This window comes from Heterodontus francisci, chromosome 1 (genome assembly GCF_036365525.1).
Source record: "Heterodontus francisci isolate sHetFra1 chromosome 1, sHetFra1.hap1, whole genome shotgun sequence".
Lineage (NCBI taxonomy): Eukaryota > Metazoa > Chordata > Chondrichthyes > Heterodontiformes > Heterodontidae > Heterodontus > Heterodontus francisci.
The window spans coordinates 148,852,102-148,870,323 of NC_090371.1; positions in this window are offsets into that span (position 1 = coordinate 148,852,102).

Consider the following 18,222-nt stretch of genomic DNA (forward strand, 5'->3'; position numbering starts at 1 on the left):
CAGCGTCCCGCACGCCTTCAGGGATGGATCCTTGGAGCCAAGGGATACCCACTGAGGACATGGATACTGACACTTGTGAGGATCCCACGCACAGATGCAGAGGAGAGATACAACCTCTGCCAGAGAATGACACGAGTGATTATAGGTGTGCTCAAGATGAGATTCAGATGCTTAGATCACTCCAGTGGAGCTCTTCAGTATGCCCCGTTGAGGGTCTCGTATATCATGGTGGTCTGCTGTGCACTGCACGTCGTCACAGAGATGGAAGGCATTGAGCAATGAGTATATCGAAGAACGTGATGCCTCCTCAGAAGGTGGGGATGCAGTGGAGAAAAGGGAGGCGGTGTCGTAGTGGTATTGTCACTGAACTAGTAACCCAGAGAACCAGGGTATTGCTCTGGGGATGTGGGTTCGAATCCCACCATGGCTGAAGATGGAATTTGAATTCAATTAATAAATCTGGAATTAAAAACTAGTCTAATGATGACCATGAAACCATTGTCAATTGTTGTAAAACCCCATCTGGTTCACTAATGTCCTCGAGAGAAGGAAATCTGCTTTCCTTATCTGGTCAGGCCGACATGTGCTTCCAGACACACTGCAATGTGGTTGACTCTTAAGTACCCTCTGAAATGACCTAGCAAGCCACTCAGTTGTTTCTAGCTGCTACAAAGTCGGTAAGGAATGAAACCGGACGGACCACCCGGCATCAACCGAAAAATAAAAACGGCAAACCCAGCCCTTCAACCCTGCAAAGTCCTCCTTACCAACATCTGGGGGCTTTTGCCAAAGGTAGGAGAGCTGTCCCACAGACTAGTCAAGCAACAGCCTGACATAGTCACTGTGAGGAAAACCACGCCTACCAAGAACAAGGCATATTAATTTTGTCAAATGGAACATTAATTTTAAACTCATACTGGACTGAAAACATGGTGGCACCTGCATTCTAAAAGGACAGTGGCTGGAAACATTTACATTCTAAGAGACAGTTTCCTGGAGAAGACAATGGATCTGTTCCCTGAGTCAATTAACCAAAAAGATTTTGATCAAAAGACATTAAGTGTGTGAAGGTCAGCATTCCAGTCCACACTGAGGATGTCTACGAAGATTGGAAGAATCCACAAAACTCGCCAAGCAGGTTGTCCCGAAAAAAAGAGCTAGTCACATGACTGGCCTGCTGGCCCAGGTTTGGATTCAATTGTGTTCATAGAACAGTTTGGGCCAGACTGCAACTGAACTTGAAGGAAGACAGCATCTCCCTGTCTCGCTGCCTCTCTCTCCCTCATGAAAAGAAGAAACTGTATCTGGATTTCATTTTCTTTTGCCTCCTTGTCTCGAGAGACAATGGGTAAGCACCTACAGGAGGTCAGTGGTTTGTGGAGCAGTGCCTGGAATGGCTGCAAAGGCCAATTCCAGAGTGACAGACTCTTCCACAGGCACTGCAGATAAAAATGGTTGTCGGGGCTGTTACACAGTTGGCTCTCTCCTTGCGCCTCTGTCTTTTTTCCTGCCAACTGCTAAGTCTCTTCGACTCGCCACACTTTAGCCCCGCCTTTATGGCTGTCTGCCAGCTCTGGCGATCACTGGCAACTGACTCCCACGACTTGTGATCAATGTCACAGGACTTCATGTCGCATTTGCAAACGTCTTTAAAGCGGAGACAGGGACGGCCGGTGGGTCTGATACCAGTGACGAGCTCGCTGTACAATGTGTTCTTGGGGATCGTGCCATGTAGCTCACATGGCCAAGCCATCTCAAGCGCCGCGGGCTCAGTAGTGTGTATAAGCTGGGGATGTAGGCCGCCTCGAGGACTTCTGCGTTGGAGATATGGTCCTGCCACCTGATGCCAAGGATTCTCCGGAGGCAGCGAAGATGGAATCGGTTGAGACATGGCTCTTGGCTGATATATGTTGTCCAGGCCTCGCTGTCGTAGAGCAAGGTACTGAGGACACAGGCTTGATACACTCGGACTTTTGTGTTCTGTGTCAGTGCGCCATTTACCCACACCCTCTTGGCCAGTCTGGACATGGCAGCGGACGCCTTTCCCATGCGCTTGTTGATTTCTGCATCGAGAGACAGGTTACTGGTGATGGTTGAGCCTAGGTAGGTGAACTCTTGAACCACTTCCAGAGCATGGACACTGATATTGATGGATGGAGCATTTCTGACGTCCTGTCCCATGATGTTCGTTTTCTTGAGGCTGATGGTTAGGCCAAATTCATTGCAGGCAGCCGCAATCCTGTTGATGAGTCTCTGCAGACACTCTTCAGTGTGAGATGTTAATGCAGCATCGTCAGCAAAGAGGAGTTCCCTGATGAGGACCTTCCGTACTTTGGTCTTTGCTCTTAGATGGACAAGGTTGAACAACCTGCCACCTGATCTTGTGTGGAGGAAAATTCCTTCTTCTGATGACTTGAACGCATGTGAGAGCAGCAGGGAGAAGAAAATCCCAAACAGTGTAGGTGCGAGAACTCAGCCTTGTTTCACACCACTCAGGATAGGAAACGGGTCTGATGAGACATCGCAATGCTGAATTGTGCCTTTCATATTGTCATGGAATGAGGTGATGATACTTTGTAGCTTTGGTGGACATCCGATCTTTTCTAGTAGTCTGAAGAGACTAGTCTGTTGACGAGGTCAAAGGCTTTGGTGAGATCTATGAAAGCAACATAGAGGGGCATCTGTTGTTCGCAGCATTTCTCCTGTAGCTGGTGAAGGAAGAACAGCATGTCAATGGTGGATCTCTCTGCTCGAAAGGCACACTGTGCCTCAGGGTAGACATGCTCAGCCAGCTTCTGGAGTCTGTTTAAAACGACTCGAGCGAAGAGTTTCCCCACTATGCTGAACAGGGAGGTTCCACGGTAGTTGTTGCAGTCACCGCGGTCACCCTTGTTCTTATACAGGGTGATGATATTGGCATCGCGCACGTCCTGTGGTACTGCTCCCTCATCCCAGCACTGGCAAAGCAGTTCATGGAGTGCTGAGAGTATAGCAGGCTTGGCACTCTTGATTATTTCTGGGGTAATGCCGTCCTTTCCAGGGGTTTTTCCACTGGCTAGAGAATCAATGACATCACTGAGTTCTGATTTTGTTGGCTGTTCGTCCAGCTCATACATGACTGGCAGAGACTGGGCTGCATTGAAGGCGGAATAAGTGACAACATTTTCCTTGGAGTACAGTTCTAGGTAGTGCTCCACCCAGCGGTCCATTTGCTTGCATTGGTCAGTGATTGTGTCCCCTGATTTAGACCTGGGGAGGTGGGGGGGGTGGGCGATCTTCTTGATGTTTGGCCCAAAAGCTCTCTTGATGCCATCATACATTCCTCTGATGTTTCCGGAGGCCAGCTGAATATGACTGCATAGGTGTTGCCAGTAGTCATTTGCACAGCACCTGGCTGTTCCTTGTGCAGTGTTTCTGGCTACTTACAGAGTTACGGATGTTAACTCGCTGGGGGCTTTCTTGTCGTTCAACAGTGCAGTGCGTTTTGCAGCTATGACAGGTTCCAGCTCTTCAAAGTGAGATTGAAATCAGTCTGCATTCCGCTTCTCATGTTTGCCAAAGGTGTCATTGCTGAGTCAGAGATGGTGTCTCTGATGTGGGCCCACTTTGTCTCTTGGCAGTCATCCGCTGGATGCCTGAGGCCTGGAGGGCCCTGGCATGTTGAGAGCTTCCTGTACATCAGCAGTACCATCCATTGTTGTCAGGTCTGAAGGAGGATCTGGCATCACTGGCAGAGAGGCTGAAGAACTGCTGCTAACACCAGGATGGAAGAGATGGTTTGATCAAAATTTGTGGTCAAGACTTGCTAGGCTATCCGACCCAAGGGCATTGATATTTTAAAAGAAATGCAGAAAGGTATGCCGTATATAGGTGTGCAGAAAACTGACTGAATCTGACCAGTGTACATTGCGAAGATCAAAAGGGCTTTTTGAGCTAAAATAACCTGTTAATCACTGCAAGCTGTTTTCATTACAGAAAAATAGAGTCACTGGTGAAAGAACACGTGAAGGCTATGGAATGTTTAGCAAAAAGCAGAGAAGTCATAAAAATTGAGTCAAAGCCAATAAACAGACATACTTCAACGCTATGTTTTGCTTTGATGCCAAGTTATAACTTTGGAGAAGCTTCACATCCAGAGATACATGCAGTCATGGTGTCTGCAAACATGAAGATAAGAGATTGACATGTTAAAAATGTTAATTTAGCTGGCCTGAGTGGTCCAAATTGTTTTGAGAGAGTGACACAAACTGACATTGATTGATGACATCCGAGTTTGCCTTCTTTTGAAATGCTGATAAACTAGAAATTCTGTAAGCAACAGCTTGTAAGAAGTTAATAATTTAAGGGACATTGATTGTTCAATTGTCTTGTGGTTTTAAGATAAGTGTGAGACCAGGAAAGGAGACTGCTATTGTGTTTACTGATAAAGATCTTAAAAGCATCTGCAACATCCATGAAAGGAGGTGGAATTACTGAAGGAAATGTAAACATATGCTGATTGTCAAGGCAGTTTCTGATATTGTAGATTGAACAAAGAATTAAACGACTCATTGTACAATTGTAGCTTAAGGTGGATTTTGATAGGACAGTATGATCTTGTCAATTGAACATCTTGCCCAACTTAGAAAGGTATAAAAATCTTTGCAAACAATGATTCCGTACTTACGCCAAACAACTTGGTCAGTTGTTGAAGAATATGATCAATAGGAGGTGACTGCTCGCTGGTTAACCAAAAGGTGTATTGGATTGTATTGTTCATGGGTATTCCTACGAAACCTAATAAAGACATCAGTGTTTGATTTGGGCTTTGAGTGTTGTCTCATTATTTCTCGTCATTCTCGAATCCGAACAGTAGAGTAACCCGTCAAGGGGTAGATAGTTACATCTTTCAAGGAGCACCCTGACTGGAGCCGTCAGCTGTGGGAGGCATTTGTAAGGCACACTTGTGCGTCCCTGCTGGCATGAGAGGGTAGAGGACCTGGTGGTGACTCATAAGGACACAACAAATGGAAGCAGGAATAGACCTTATGGTCCGTTGAGGGACTCGAGGTCCCTCATCCCCCTTTTGCCTTGCTACTGCTGCCTTGAGCTCATGGTTAAGGTGAGGGTATGCAGGTCTGCATGAATCTCCTGCAGATACTCAGTTCTCTGCTAGATGTGGCTCTCCAAGCGAGCCACCAATCTCTCAATGGATGATGCCACTCATGCACCATTCAGAGGTGATGCAGCACCCAGGACCTGGATGGACTCCTCCATCATCCATGCTTGGGAACATAGCCTCTGGCATCTCTGCCTGGTGTTGCCTGACCTCTTGCTGTGACTGCAGCATTTCCCACGATGCTGGTGACACCAGAGGTATTTCATGAGACTTATCGAAAGTAAAGAACTTCAAAGTAGAAGAAAAATAATCTTTAAAATACTATTAATGTCGAAAAAGTGTAGGGAAAGGGCATGGAGTGGGGAGTAGATCTTCAAATTTTCAGGCAAGAACCTGCTGGTTAACGTTAGACTATCATCCACCCACAGCAGGTGAAGGCTATGATGAGTTGAACCAGCTTTTCTCATGAACATGCTAACCAGCTGACCTCCGCCTCCCGCTCCTCCTGGCCCCACAAAAGAAAGTTAAAACACTTACCTTGAATGGTTTCTTGTCCTTCCAATTGTATTCTCACTTGAGTTCACATGGCAGGAAGGCTGGCACGGTTTCCTGCACAAGTTACAAAGAACAAAGAACAAAGAACAAAGATAATTACAGCACAGGAACAGGCCCTTCGGCCCTCCAAGCCTGCGCCGATCCAGATCCTCTCTCTAAACATGTCGCCTATTTTCTAAGGTTCTGTATCTCTTTTCTTCCTGCCCATTCATGTATCTGTCTAGATACATCTTAAAAGACGCCATCGTGCCCGCATCTACCACCTCCGCTGGCAATGCGTTCCAGTTGCCCACCACCCTCTGCGTAAAGAACTTTCCACGCATATCCCCCCTAAACTTTTCCCCTTTCACTTTGAACTCGTGTCCTCTAGTAATTGAAACCCCCACTCTGGGAAAAAGCCTCTTGCTATCCACCCTGTCTATACCTCTCATGATTTTGTACACCTCAATCAGGTCCCCCCTCAACCTCCGTCTTTCGAATGAAAATAATCCTAATCTGCTCAACCTCTCTTCATAGCTAGCGCCCTCCATACCAGGCAACATCCTGGTGAACCTCCTCTGCACCCTCTCCAAAGCATCCACATCCTTTTGATAATGTGGCGACCAGAACTGTACGCAGTATTCCAAATGTGGCCGAACCAAAGTCCTATACAACTGTAACATGACCTGCCAACTCTTGTACTCAATGCCCCGTCCGATGAAGGAAAGCATGCCGTATGCCTTCTTGACCACTCTATTTACCTGCGTTGCCACCTTCAGGGAACAGTGGACCTGAACACCCAAATCTCTCTGCACATCAATTTTCCCCAGGACTTTTCCATTTACTGTATAGTTCACTCTTGAATTGGATCTTCCAAAATGCATCACCTCGCATTTGCCCTGATTGAACTCCATCTGCCATTTCTCTGCCCAACTCTCCAATCTATCTATATTCTGCTGTATTCTCTGACAGTCCCCTTCACTATCTGCTACTCCATCAATCTTAGTGTCGTCTGCAAACTTGCTAATCAGTCCACCTATACTTTCCTCCAAATCATTAATGTATATCACAAACAACAGTGGTCCCAGCACGGATCCCTGTGGAACACCACTGGTCACACGTCTCCATTTTGAGAAACTCCCTTCTACTGCTACTCTCTGTCTCCTGTTGCCCAGCCAGTTCTTTATCCATCTAGCTAGTACACCTTGGACCCCAAGCGCCTTCACTTTCTCCATCAGCCTGCCATGGGGAACCTTATCAAACGCCTTACTGAAGTCCATGTATATGACATCGACAGCCCTTCCCTCATCAATCAACTTTGTCACTTCCTCAAAGAATTCTATTAAGTTGGTAAGACATGACCTTCCCTGCACAAAACCATGTTGCCTATCACTGATAAGCCCATTTTCTTCCAAATGGGAATAGATCCTATCCCTCAGTATCTTCTCCAGCAGCTTCCCTACCACTGACGTCAGGCTCACCGGTCTATAATTACCTGGATTATCCCTGCTACCCTTCTTAAACAAGGGGACAACATTAGCAATTCTCCAGTCCTCCGGGACCTCACCCGTGTTTAAGGATGCTGCAAAGATATCTGTTAAGGCCCCAGCTATTTCCTCTCTCGCTTCTCTCAGTAACCTGGGATAGATCCCATCCGGACCTGGGGACTTGTCCACCTTAATGCCCTTTAGAATACCCAACACTTCCTCCCTCCTTATGCCGACTTGACCTAGAGTAATCAAACATCTGTTCCTAACCTCAACATCCGTCATGTCCCTCTCCTCGGTGAATACCGATGCAAAGTACTCGTTTAGAATCTCACCCATTTTCTCTGAGTCCAAGCATAACATTCTTCCTTTGTCCTTTAGTGGGCCAATCCTTTCTCTAGTTACCCTCTTTCTCCTTATATATGAATAAAAGGCTTTGGGATTTTCCTTAACCCTGTTTGCTAAAGATATTTCATGACCCCTTTTAGCCCTCTTAATTCCTCGTTTCAGATTGGTCCTACATTCCCGATATTCTTTCAAAGCTTCGTCTTTCATCAGCCGCCTAGACCTTATGTATGCTTCCTTTTTCCTCTTAGCTAGTCTCACAATTTCACCTGTCATCCATGGTTCCCTAATCTTGCCATTTCTATCCCTCATTTTCACAGGAACATGTCTCTCCTGCACGCTAATCAACCTCTCTTTAAAAGCCTCCCACATATCACATGTGGATTTACCTTCAAACAGCTGCTCCCAATCTACATTTCCCAGCTCCTGCCGAATTTTGGTATAGTTGGCCTTCCCCCAATTTAGCACTCTTCCTTTAGGACCACTCTCGTCTTTGTCCATGAGTATTTTAAAGCTTACGGAATTGTGATCACTATTCCCAAAGTAGTCCCCTACTGAAACTTCAACAACCTGGCCGGGCTCATTCCCCAACACCAGGTCCAGTATGGCCCCTTCCCGAGTTGGACTATTTACATACTGCTCTAGAAAACCCTCCTGGATGCTCCTTACAAATTCTGCTCCAACTGGACCTCTAACACTAAGCGAATCCCAGTCAATGTTGGGAAAATTAAAATCTCCTATCACCACCACCCTGTTGCTCCTACATCTTTCCATAATCTGTTTACATATTTGTACCTCTATCTCACGCTCGCTGTTGGGAGGCCTGTAGTACAGCCCCAACATTGTTACCGCACCCTTCCTATTTCTGAGTTCTGTCCATATTGCCTCACTGCTCGAGTCCTCCATAGTGCCCTCCTTCAGCACAGCTGTGATACCCTCTTTGACCAGTAATGCAACTCCTCCACCCCTTTTACCTCCCGCTCTATCCCGCCTGAAGCATCGATATCCTGGGATATTTAGTTGCCAATCATGCCCTTCCCTCAACCAAGTCTCAGTAATAGCAATAACATCATACTCCCAGGTACTAATCCAAGCCCTAAGTTCATCTGCCTTACCTACTACACTTCTTGCATTAAAACAAATGCACCTCAGACCACCAGTCCCTTTATATTCATCATCTGCTCCCTGCCTGCTCTTCCCCTTAGCCACACTGACTTCATTATCTAGTTCCTTACAGGCTTTTGTTACTACCTCCTTACTGTCAACTGACCTCAATTGGTTCCCATCCCCCTGCCACATTAGTTTAAACCTTCCCCAACAGCGTTAGCAAAAGCACCTCCAAGGACATTGGTTCCAGTCCGGCCCAGGTGTAGACCGTCCAATTTGTAATAGTCCCACCTCCCACAGAACCGGTCCCAATGTCCCAAAAATCTGAACCCCTCCTTCCTGCACCATCTCTCAAGCCACGCATTCATCCTGACTATTCTTTCATTTTTACTCTGACTATCACGTGGCACTGGTAGTAATCCTGAGATTACTACCTCTGAGGTCCTACTTTTTAACTTGGCTCCTAACTCCCTAAACTCTGCTTGTAGGACCTCATCCCGTTTTTTACCTATATCATTAGTGCCTATGTGCACAATGACAACTGGCTGTTCACCCTCCCCCTTTAGAATGTTCTGCAGCCGATCTGAGACGTCCCTGACCCGTGCACCTGGGAGGCAACATACCATTCGAGAGCCTCGTTTTCGACCACAGAACCGCCTATCTACTCCCCTTACAATCGAATCCCCTACGACTATAGCCCTTCCACTCTTTTTCCCGCCCTTCTGAACAGCAGAGCCAGCCACGGTGCCATGGACCTGGCTACTGCTGCCTTCCCCTGGTGAGCCATCTCCCTCAACAGTATCCAAAATGGTATACTTGTTTTGGAGGGAGATGACCGCAGGGGACTCCTGCGCTGCCTTCCTGCTCTTTCTCTGCCTTTTGGTCACCCATTCCCTTTCTCCCTCAGCAATCCTAATCTGCGGTGTGACCAATTCACTAAACGTGCTATCCACGACCTCCTCAGCATCGCGCATGCTCCAAAGTGAGTCCATCCGCAGCTCGAGAGCCGTCATGCGGTCTAACAAGAGCTGCAGCTGGACACACTTCCTGCACGTGAAGGAGTCAGGGTCATCAGCCATGTCCCTGAGCTCCCACATTGAGCAAGAGGAGCATGATACGGGTCTGAGATCTCCTGCCATTTTTAATCTTAAGTTTAAACTTAGTTAAATGAAAAAGGAACGAAAAGTTTTTACCAATCACAATAAAACCAGAGAAATCGAAAAAGCCTTACCTTATAAACACCCCACCGAGTCCTTTTTTTTTGGTTAGAGGAAGAGGGCGGGTGGGAGACACTACAAGTGTGGTGTCTCGGGTTCAGAAACCGCCCAAATATATAGTGTTTTACTTACCCAGCAGCCCCCCAGCAGCCCCCTGGCCTCTGCCGAAAAACAAAAGGAAATTAAATTTAGTTTCAAACTGACTTTCCCAGCTGCTCACTCGCTCACACTCTGCTCCCGAAAAAGCTGCTGCACTAGTTAGAGTTTAAGTAAAGTGATTGGAACCCAGTGACATCATCTAACCCAGAGCTGCATATTTAAAGGACCCCCTAGATTCAGGTGGATGCCTCTACTACCTACTCGGAAGAACAGGTTAAAATCAAAAAAGGCAGGATCCAGATAGGGTATAAGCAGGCAAATCACCTGGTTGATTTTAACTGCCTTCTTTTCCTCCATTACAACAGTAACTACACTTACAAAGCACTTCTTTGACTGTAAAGCATTTTGGAACATCCTGAGGTCATTATAGTTGCTATATAAATGCAAGTCTTTTTTTTCTATACTTGATTGATTTTAACTGGGTGTAGGGATAGAATCAACTCACAGGGCTCAATTTTATTAGTACATCGCTCATTGTGGCGGCACGCTTTGAACTCGGCAGCCTTCCAACACGGAAGCGTACCACTGAGCCTCTGCAATATTTCACACAGGGTCTCATTTAAATATAGGGGGATGAAAGAGCCGCCCCCAATGACATTGAGGGGGCGGCCACTGTATCCCCGGCAACGGCGTCCAGCGCTACCGTGCAGGCTTCGAGCCCTTAGATGAAATTTTAATATTTGATATTTAAAGGGGAATTCATTTACACCTCATTTTACAATTTTATTGAAACCTGGAGACCCTTTCAACCCATCCCCCGATGTCTGTTTTAGTGCCACTGACCCTGAATAAACTTATTTGACATCATGAACTTTCCCCCCCCAATCTCGTAACATTTGCCCTTCAACCCCTTCCCACCATCCCCACAGCCAATGAAAAGTGTTTTCCCAATCCCCCACCCCTCCCGCCCTGAAATTTTCAATCCTCCCCCCGTCCCACCAGTGTCTCGCCTCAGAACTCCGTGTGGAGATATGAAGGTGCGCAAGTTGCAGCTGGTGGCCGTAAAATTGGCGTGAGACGGCCGCCGTGGCCAGGTAAGTTAATTTTCATTTCGTTTTAATGTATTTTAATATTTAAATGAAGGCCCCACCACTTGCCAGACCAAAGTCTCACTGCCACCGATAATATTCGGCGAGCCTTCTCGGCATTCTGGGTCGTGGCAGGCCTCTGCTGCAAGTATTTTATGGACCCCTCTGCCACGACCCCCGATGTCGAGGGGCTGGTAAAATTCATCCTACTGTATCAGTTCAATTTGTGTCTGTGTTTTTTCTCTTTTATTATCTCAAGTTCCTTGTTTCTATTAATCCTGCACTGCCTCATTGAACCAAACAGCCATTAGATTCTCAAGCCACTCAACAGCAACCAATCTAATCATTCTATATTAAGTTAAAGATTAAATGGTCTTCTATAGGAAAGGAATCTTACCTTTGGATATAAAGTGATTTGGACTCCCGTTTTGAATTTCTTTTTGTTTTACAATCTATAAATACTGCTCAGTAAGAACAGACTGGGAGGTTGATTCATATATGAATTAGAATATCAACAAAGAGGCCTACACACTTTAAAATATCATGTCCCTATAGAAATGTAATGTTTTCTGAATAATTTTACAGGAGAGCTACAGGTACTGTTTTTAAAAATGATGCATCGCTTTTTATACATTTTGGAAAATCTTGTTTCCCCCAAAAAACTGTTCCTATTTTGTATTCTTCTCTCTCTTAGTGCTTTCCAGGGCTACATATTTTTCCTCATTCTAAGAAGCTATAAAGTCAACTTGCTTACAATCATAAGACTGTGCTGCTCTTGGTTTAGCTGTCTTTTTTCTTGCCTATCTTTCCTTGAATTCCTACATTCCAGTTGTAATGACGATGTCAGCTCCTCACAGAGATATAATTCCCTGCATAAAAGACGCCCTCCAGTATCTATTCTTCATATAGGAGAGGAACAGTAAGTATCACAGGCTACTCCAACCTGGGTGCATCACAACCAAGAATGATTCAGTCCTCATCTGATGTTGACACATCCTTATTTCCAACAGGGCCAGGTGAATAATGATCAGAAGCAAGAACTCTGGCCAATTAAGCCAGGGGCACTGAAGACAACCTCAGTGTCCCTATTGACATCCCCATTGAGATAACTAAGTTAGGACAGAGCGAATTAAACCGGAGGCCATGCTGGTTCTTGTGACTTGTTGAGACATTGCGGGAGCCGCAATGCATTTGCTCATGTGGTATATAAATGTAGCCTGTGGTGATTTTCTTTCAATTTTTTTCCATGAGAAAAAATTGGGCTGCACTTGCTGTGTTCGGGATGTGAATTTAAAATGTATACTCCTGCTAAATTGAAGATAGGCTGGATAATGGGCAAAACCAACATTTGGGCACGTTCCAGAAAACCTGTTCAAATGGACTTCTGTTACTATTTAATAATGACCATCTAAAGGATATTGAAATAGCTTTGATTCAGTTTAAAATCTGCATGCTGTTTGAAAGGGGAAATGTTTGATATACGCCAGTGTGGTTGTTAGCACCTGTCAAGTACAAGTTATTCAATATTATAGGATTGTGGCATCTTTTAAGACCACCCCGATAAGATCATTTTCCTTTCTCATCCAGCTTTTAAAATACCACAAACTATTACTTTCACGTAGTTTCATTTCTAACAAATTGCTTTCTATCCAAATTGCATTTTGAAACACTGGTCACTATATAACCTGTGAAATCGGTTTCCACCTATATGTACTTTAATTGCATCGACAAAAATCCATCTACTATTAGTAAAATACAGAGCATTGCGACAGCATTTAATCACAGATAATTGTAATTAAATATACATAGAGGTTAAATCAGAAAAGGGCACTTATTGTTATTTTAGTAACAGTTCAGTTGTAAAATAACCTCGTCAATTCTTATAATAAAAGCAAAATAATGCAGATGCTGGAAATCTGAAATAAAAACAGAAAGTGATAGAAATACTCAGCAGGTCTGGCAGCATCTGTGGAGAGAGAAGCAGAGTTAAGGTTTCAGGTCTGTGACCTTTCATCAGAAATTCTTGCGCCACAGACCTTTGAGAGTATTGTAAAGGAACATAAGTATAATATGCACTTTAATGAATGCCTTAAATAGAAAAGGCACCATGTTCAGAGATTGACACATATTGTAATTATACTCAAATTTCCACAGAATATTCATTAAAGTTGTGAATTGGGGACTAATACTTTTAGCAGTGGCTGTGGAAAAATCCTATCCAGTGTGACTTCATGTGAGGAATAAGTTGATTACCATAGTTCCATACACAACAGATACAGATTTAGATTATTATATTGTCAAAAGTAATAAGGAACAGGATAATCATTTGCATGTAGTATTTCTTGCACAATATGCATAGTATTATGACCCGGTGAGGAAGGTGTCTAGGGTTCCCTTTCAGCCTTCACCTGGTCTTACCATAACAGGGTTTAATTTTTAAACACATCGTGTTTTTTAGCTCCCCCTTGGTGAATCCTTGTTCACTGCTTTCCAATTATTAGTCCAAAAAACCAGCACAACCAGGCTTTCTTAGGTTTAAAGCAGAAAAGTTGAAATTTATTAAACTTAAACTTTAATTTGGTTGATACTTATGGATAGACGACGTGCTCACGCCAGCATGCATGCGCGATATGCATGCAAATAGAGACATAAACGAGCAGAAGAAAAATAAAGTGGAAAGGTTTGAGGCAATATCTGAAGAAGTTTTGTTATGGTTCTTCGAGCTCACTGTAGAGTCCTTGATTGTAGGTAGATCTTGCTTTTCGTTGGGGTCCAGTATTCTTCTTAAACCTTGTTCGCTGTAGGAGACTTTTCTCTCTTGGGGTTTACGTGTCTTCAATGGATTCAGAGGTTTGTGAGAAAGAGATGGGAGCAGACAGAAGAGATCCTCTCAGTTCAGTTCAAACAAACTTTCTCAGTTCAAGCTGTTTGTACAATTCAGAAAAAAAACAGGTTGCCAAGCAAGTTGGTCATGTGACTAACTGGTCTGACCACGTCTTGGATTGTATCACCTTAGCAGTCCCTGGAATGCTCCTTTTACACACAGGTCCTTTGTGGGTGGAATTGTTGGGGAAGGGTCCTGTGTCCTTCTAATCACCGTCTGTTAATATGCAAATGTCTTTTCCAGTCATGGCTGATCTGTGGAACAAGTCTTTTCTTCACTCCAGTGACAGTTTGAAATCAATGTTCATGACAAAATTAATGTGCCTTATTCTTGGCAGGTGGAGGCCGAGCATGACAATAGATAAACCATTTTCAGATTATTACATTAAAAAGTGGATGGCTTATATTAAGTTGAATTTAAAATGATTTAAAATTGAAACCTAGATTAGAATTATTCACAGAGGTATTGCTGAGCAAAGACTGTTATTTTGGAGATGGCAGTCTGAGATTATTTTTCAGGGCAAGGCTAATAAAACCTGAAATTTAGAAAGGAAGTCATTTTATTCCTTACTCTACTGTGACATTACTATGAATTTAAAGTATTTCTGTGATTATCACTGATGGAGGGTTGAACATTCAGCCAAATTTCCAATCTATAATAATCCAAATCTGCCATTTTAGGATTCCTCCATAAATCTGGCTCCAGACTCTCCCCATTATTCTTATTTTTTAAAGCTATTTAAAAATACATTCTTTCCTTTTTCTATCATACATTTTGTTGCAACACACTGCATCCCAGCCGAGAGGGCAGATACATCTCTGCCAATTTCACCCTGTAGGTGGCTACTGGAAGATGCATGAAAACGCCACAGGGTGACTTAGATTTTCCCTCATTCCCTGTGGGAAGCAGCTGGCCCCTGCTCTGTGCCTCTCCAATCACACAGCTGAGATCAGGAACTGACTATGTGGGGATAACAGGTGTGAGCCTATGTTCTAACACTTTGGAGCACAGCATGTTAGTTTTGACCATGCTGTGCCGCAGCTCCATCTGTGCCTGTGTTTTTATAAGGAATGGTTTCACATGCGTCATGGGATAACATTTTTCTCTCTCTGTTGATAGTATGGTGTGTCATTGTGTCCATTACTTGGAATGTTTTATTCTCTTTGACTTGATAATTTTTTTTCTTTTACTTCGAACAGATGAATAAAAATGTTCCTAGTTATTATTTCAATTAAAGAAAATCTGGCACAAATGTGCATAAATTACTTAACAAAGAAAAAAAACTAGTAGAAAATAAAGTTTTCCAAGTAATTGCTATAAACTAGTCACATTAAATTTTTGGCTTCAGTGAATCAATTAATATAATGTAAATATAACTTTTATATATTAACAGAATTCCTGTGGTGTTCATCATGGATTGTGGTTTTAAAGTATAATTTTACCTGCTAAGCTGGAGCTGTGTTTAACCAAGTGTGCACCTTGAAAGCAACTGCTTAGGTGCTGCTTCTGAAAAAAGATCTGAATAGACATGTACAGAGGTCAATTGAAGCTGTTGTGGTGGGGAGGTTTGGTTGATTGGCAGCTACTTGTAAATAGGCATATTCCATGTTGTATGATTGCCTTTAAGAGTAATGTCCCTTTAATAGCTTAGTATGCTAATGAGATAAGTACCAGGACACAGTCACGTGACTCAGAGCCAGAGTCACTCTGCAACTGTAACAAACAGAGTAAAGTTCTGTAAATGGTTTGCTCTGTACTATAAATATTAGTTTAGCTATAATAAACTTGTTGAGATCTTCAACCAACTGGACTCCACGCATCTCATTTATGTTGCATCAGACAACATAAAAGAACTCATTACATGGTGGCAGCTGTGGTGAGAAAAAAAGTCTAAGTTGAAGATCACAGGTAAAACAGTTCTGAAAGGCCATCCTAGACTGGGTATTGTGTAATGAGAAAGGATTAGTTAACAATCTTGTTTTGCAGGGTCCCTTGGGGAAGAGCGACCATAACATGATAGAATTCTTCATTAAGATGGAGAGTTGATTCTGAGACTAGGGTCCTGAACCTAAATAAAGGCAACTATGAAGGTATGAGGCACGGTTGGCTATGATAGATTAGGGAGCATTACTTAAAGGGTTGACAGTGGATAGGCAATGGCTAGAATTTAAAGAGCGGATGAATTACAATAATTGTTCATTTCTGTCTGGCACAAAAATAAAATAGGAAAGGTGGTTCAACTGTGGCTTACAAAAGAAATTAGGGATAGTATTAGATCCAAGGAGGAGAAATATAAAATGGCCAGAACAAGCTGAAAACTTAAGGATTGAGAACAGTTTAGAATTCAGCAAAGGAGGACAAAGGGATTGATTAAGAAAGGAAAAATAGAGTATGAGAGTAAGCTTGCAGAGAACATAAAAACTGACCGTAAAATCTTCTATAGATATGTGAAGAGAAAAAGATTAGTGAAGACAAATATGTATCCTTTACAGTCAGAAATGGGGTAATTTATAATGGGGAATAAACAAATGGCAGACTAATTAAATACATACTTTGGTTCTGTCTTCACAAAGGAGGACACAAATTACCTCCCAGAAATGTTGGGGAACATAGGGACTAGTGAGAAGGAGGAACTGGATGAAATCAGTACGGAAATGGTGTTAGGGAAATTGATGGGATTGAAGACTGATAAATCCCCAGGACCGGATAATCGACATCCCATTACTACTTAAGGAAGTGGCCCAAGAAATAGTAGATGCATTGCTGATCATTTTTCAAAATTCTATAGACTCTGGAACAGTTCCAATGGATTTGAGGGTAGCTAATGTAACCCCACTATTTAAAAAAGGAGGTAGAGAGAAAACAGGGAATTATAGACCGGTTAGCCTGACATCAGTAATGGGTAAAATGCTAGAGTCCACTATAAAAGATGTAATAGCAGAGCACTTGGAAAACAATGACAGGATAGGACAAAGTCAACATGGATTTAAGGATGTAACTAATAGAATAGATAAGGGAGAACCAGTGGATGTGTGTATTTGGACTTTCAGGAGGCTTTCCATAAGGTCGCACATAAGAGATTAACATGAAAATTAAAGCACTTGGAATTGGGGGTAAGGTACTGACATGGATAGAGAACTGGTTGGCAGACAGGAAACAAAGAGTAGGAATAAACGGGCCTTTTTCCGAGTGGCAGGCAGTGACTAGTGGGGTACCGCAGGGATCAGTGCTGGGACCCCAGCTATTCACAATATATATTAATGACATGGATGAAGGAATTAAATGTAATATATCCGAGTTTGCAGACGACACAAAGCTGGGTGGGAGTGTGAGCTGTGAGGAGGATGCAGAGAAGCTCCAGTATGATTTGGACAGGTTCTACCCAGAAGACACGAGCGGACTAGTAGTGGCAACACATGTAAGGACCTCAACATAATAACAATCCATGAGAGCATTGCCAAGGGGAAATCTCCAAAGACAGGAACCCACTCGCAGACTCTGGCCAGCATCAAACATTGCAGTCTGGAAACCCAGCAAGAGCACAACTATGCCACGCTTTCACTTCTGCTCTCCAGAGAACTTTCAGCACCACGACGAGCCAGAAACGACAGGTATCGCCATGAGGCTAAGTATTCCTCCCCCAACAAGTCCTCGCCCTTGAGCCCCAGGCTTTCACATGTGAAGGATGAGGAGAGGCAAAGGACACGCAATGCCCTGAAGAGGCAGAGGAGGAATGAGTTGAAGTATTGTCTGTTGGTTCTTCGAGATGAGGTACCAGAGCTTTCCAAGAAAGTTCTCCCTGTGTCTGCGTGGGTTTCCTCCGGGTGCTCTGGTTTCCTCCCACATGCCAAAGATTTGCAGGTTGATAGGTAAATTGGCCATTATAAATTGCCCCTAGTATAGGTAGGTGGTAGGGAAATATCAGGACAGGTGGGGATGTGATAGGAATATGGAATTAGTGTAGGATTAGTATAAATGGGTGGTTGATGGTCGGCACAGACTCGGTGGGCCGAAGGGCCTGTTTCAGTGCTGTATCTCTAAAACTAAAACTAAAAGTAAGAATGACCAGGCCTCAAGTGTCATCTTGAGAAAAGCAACAGTGTATATTAGCAGGCTGAAGGCAGAGTAACAGAAACTGAACGCAGAGAGGGAGAAACTTCAGAAAGAACAGCAACAGATAAGACACAAATTCTCCAAGCAGGAGTTGTCATACCACCAAAATGATAGATGGACTTTTGAACCTCAATATTTGTAAATGTCACTATCTATACCTGTGTAAATAATTTCAGTGTTATCTAATTTTATGTGCTTTTGCTTTTAGCATACAAGACATACCTTTGGAAAGAAAGGGGATCTTGTATGA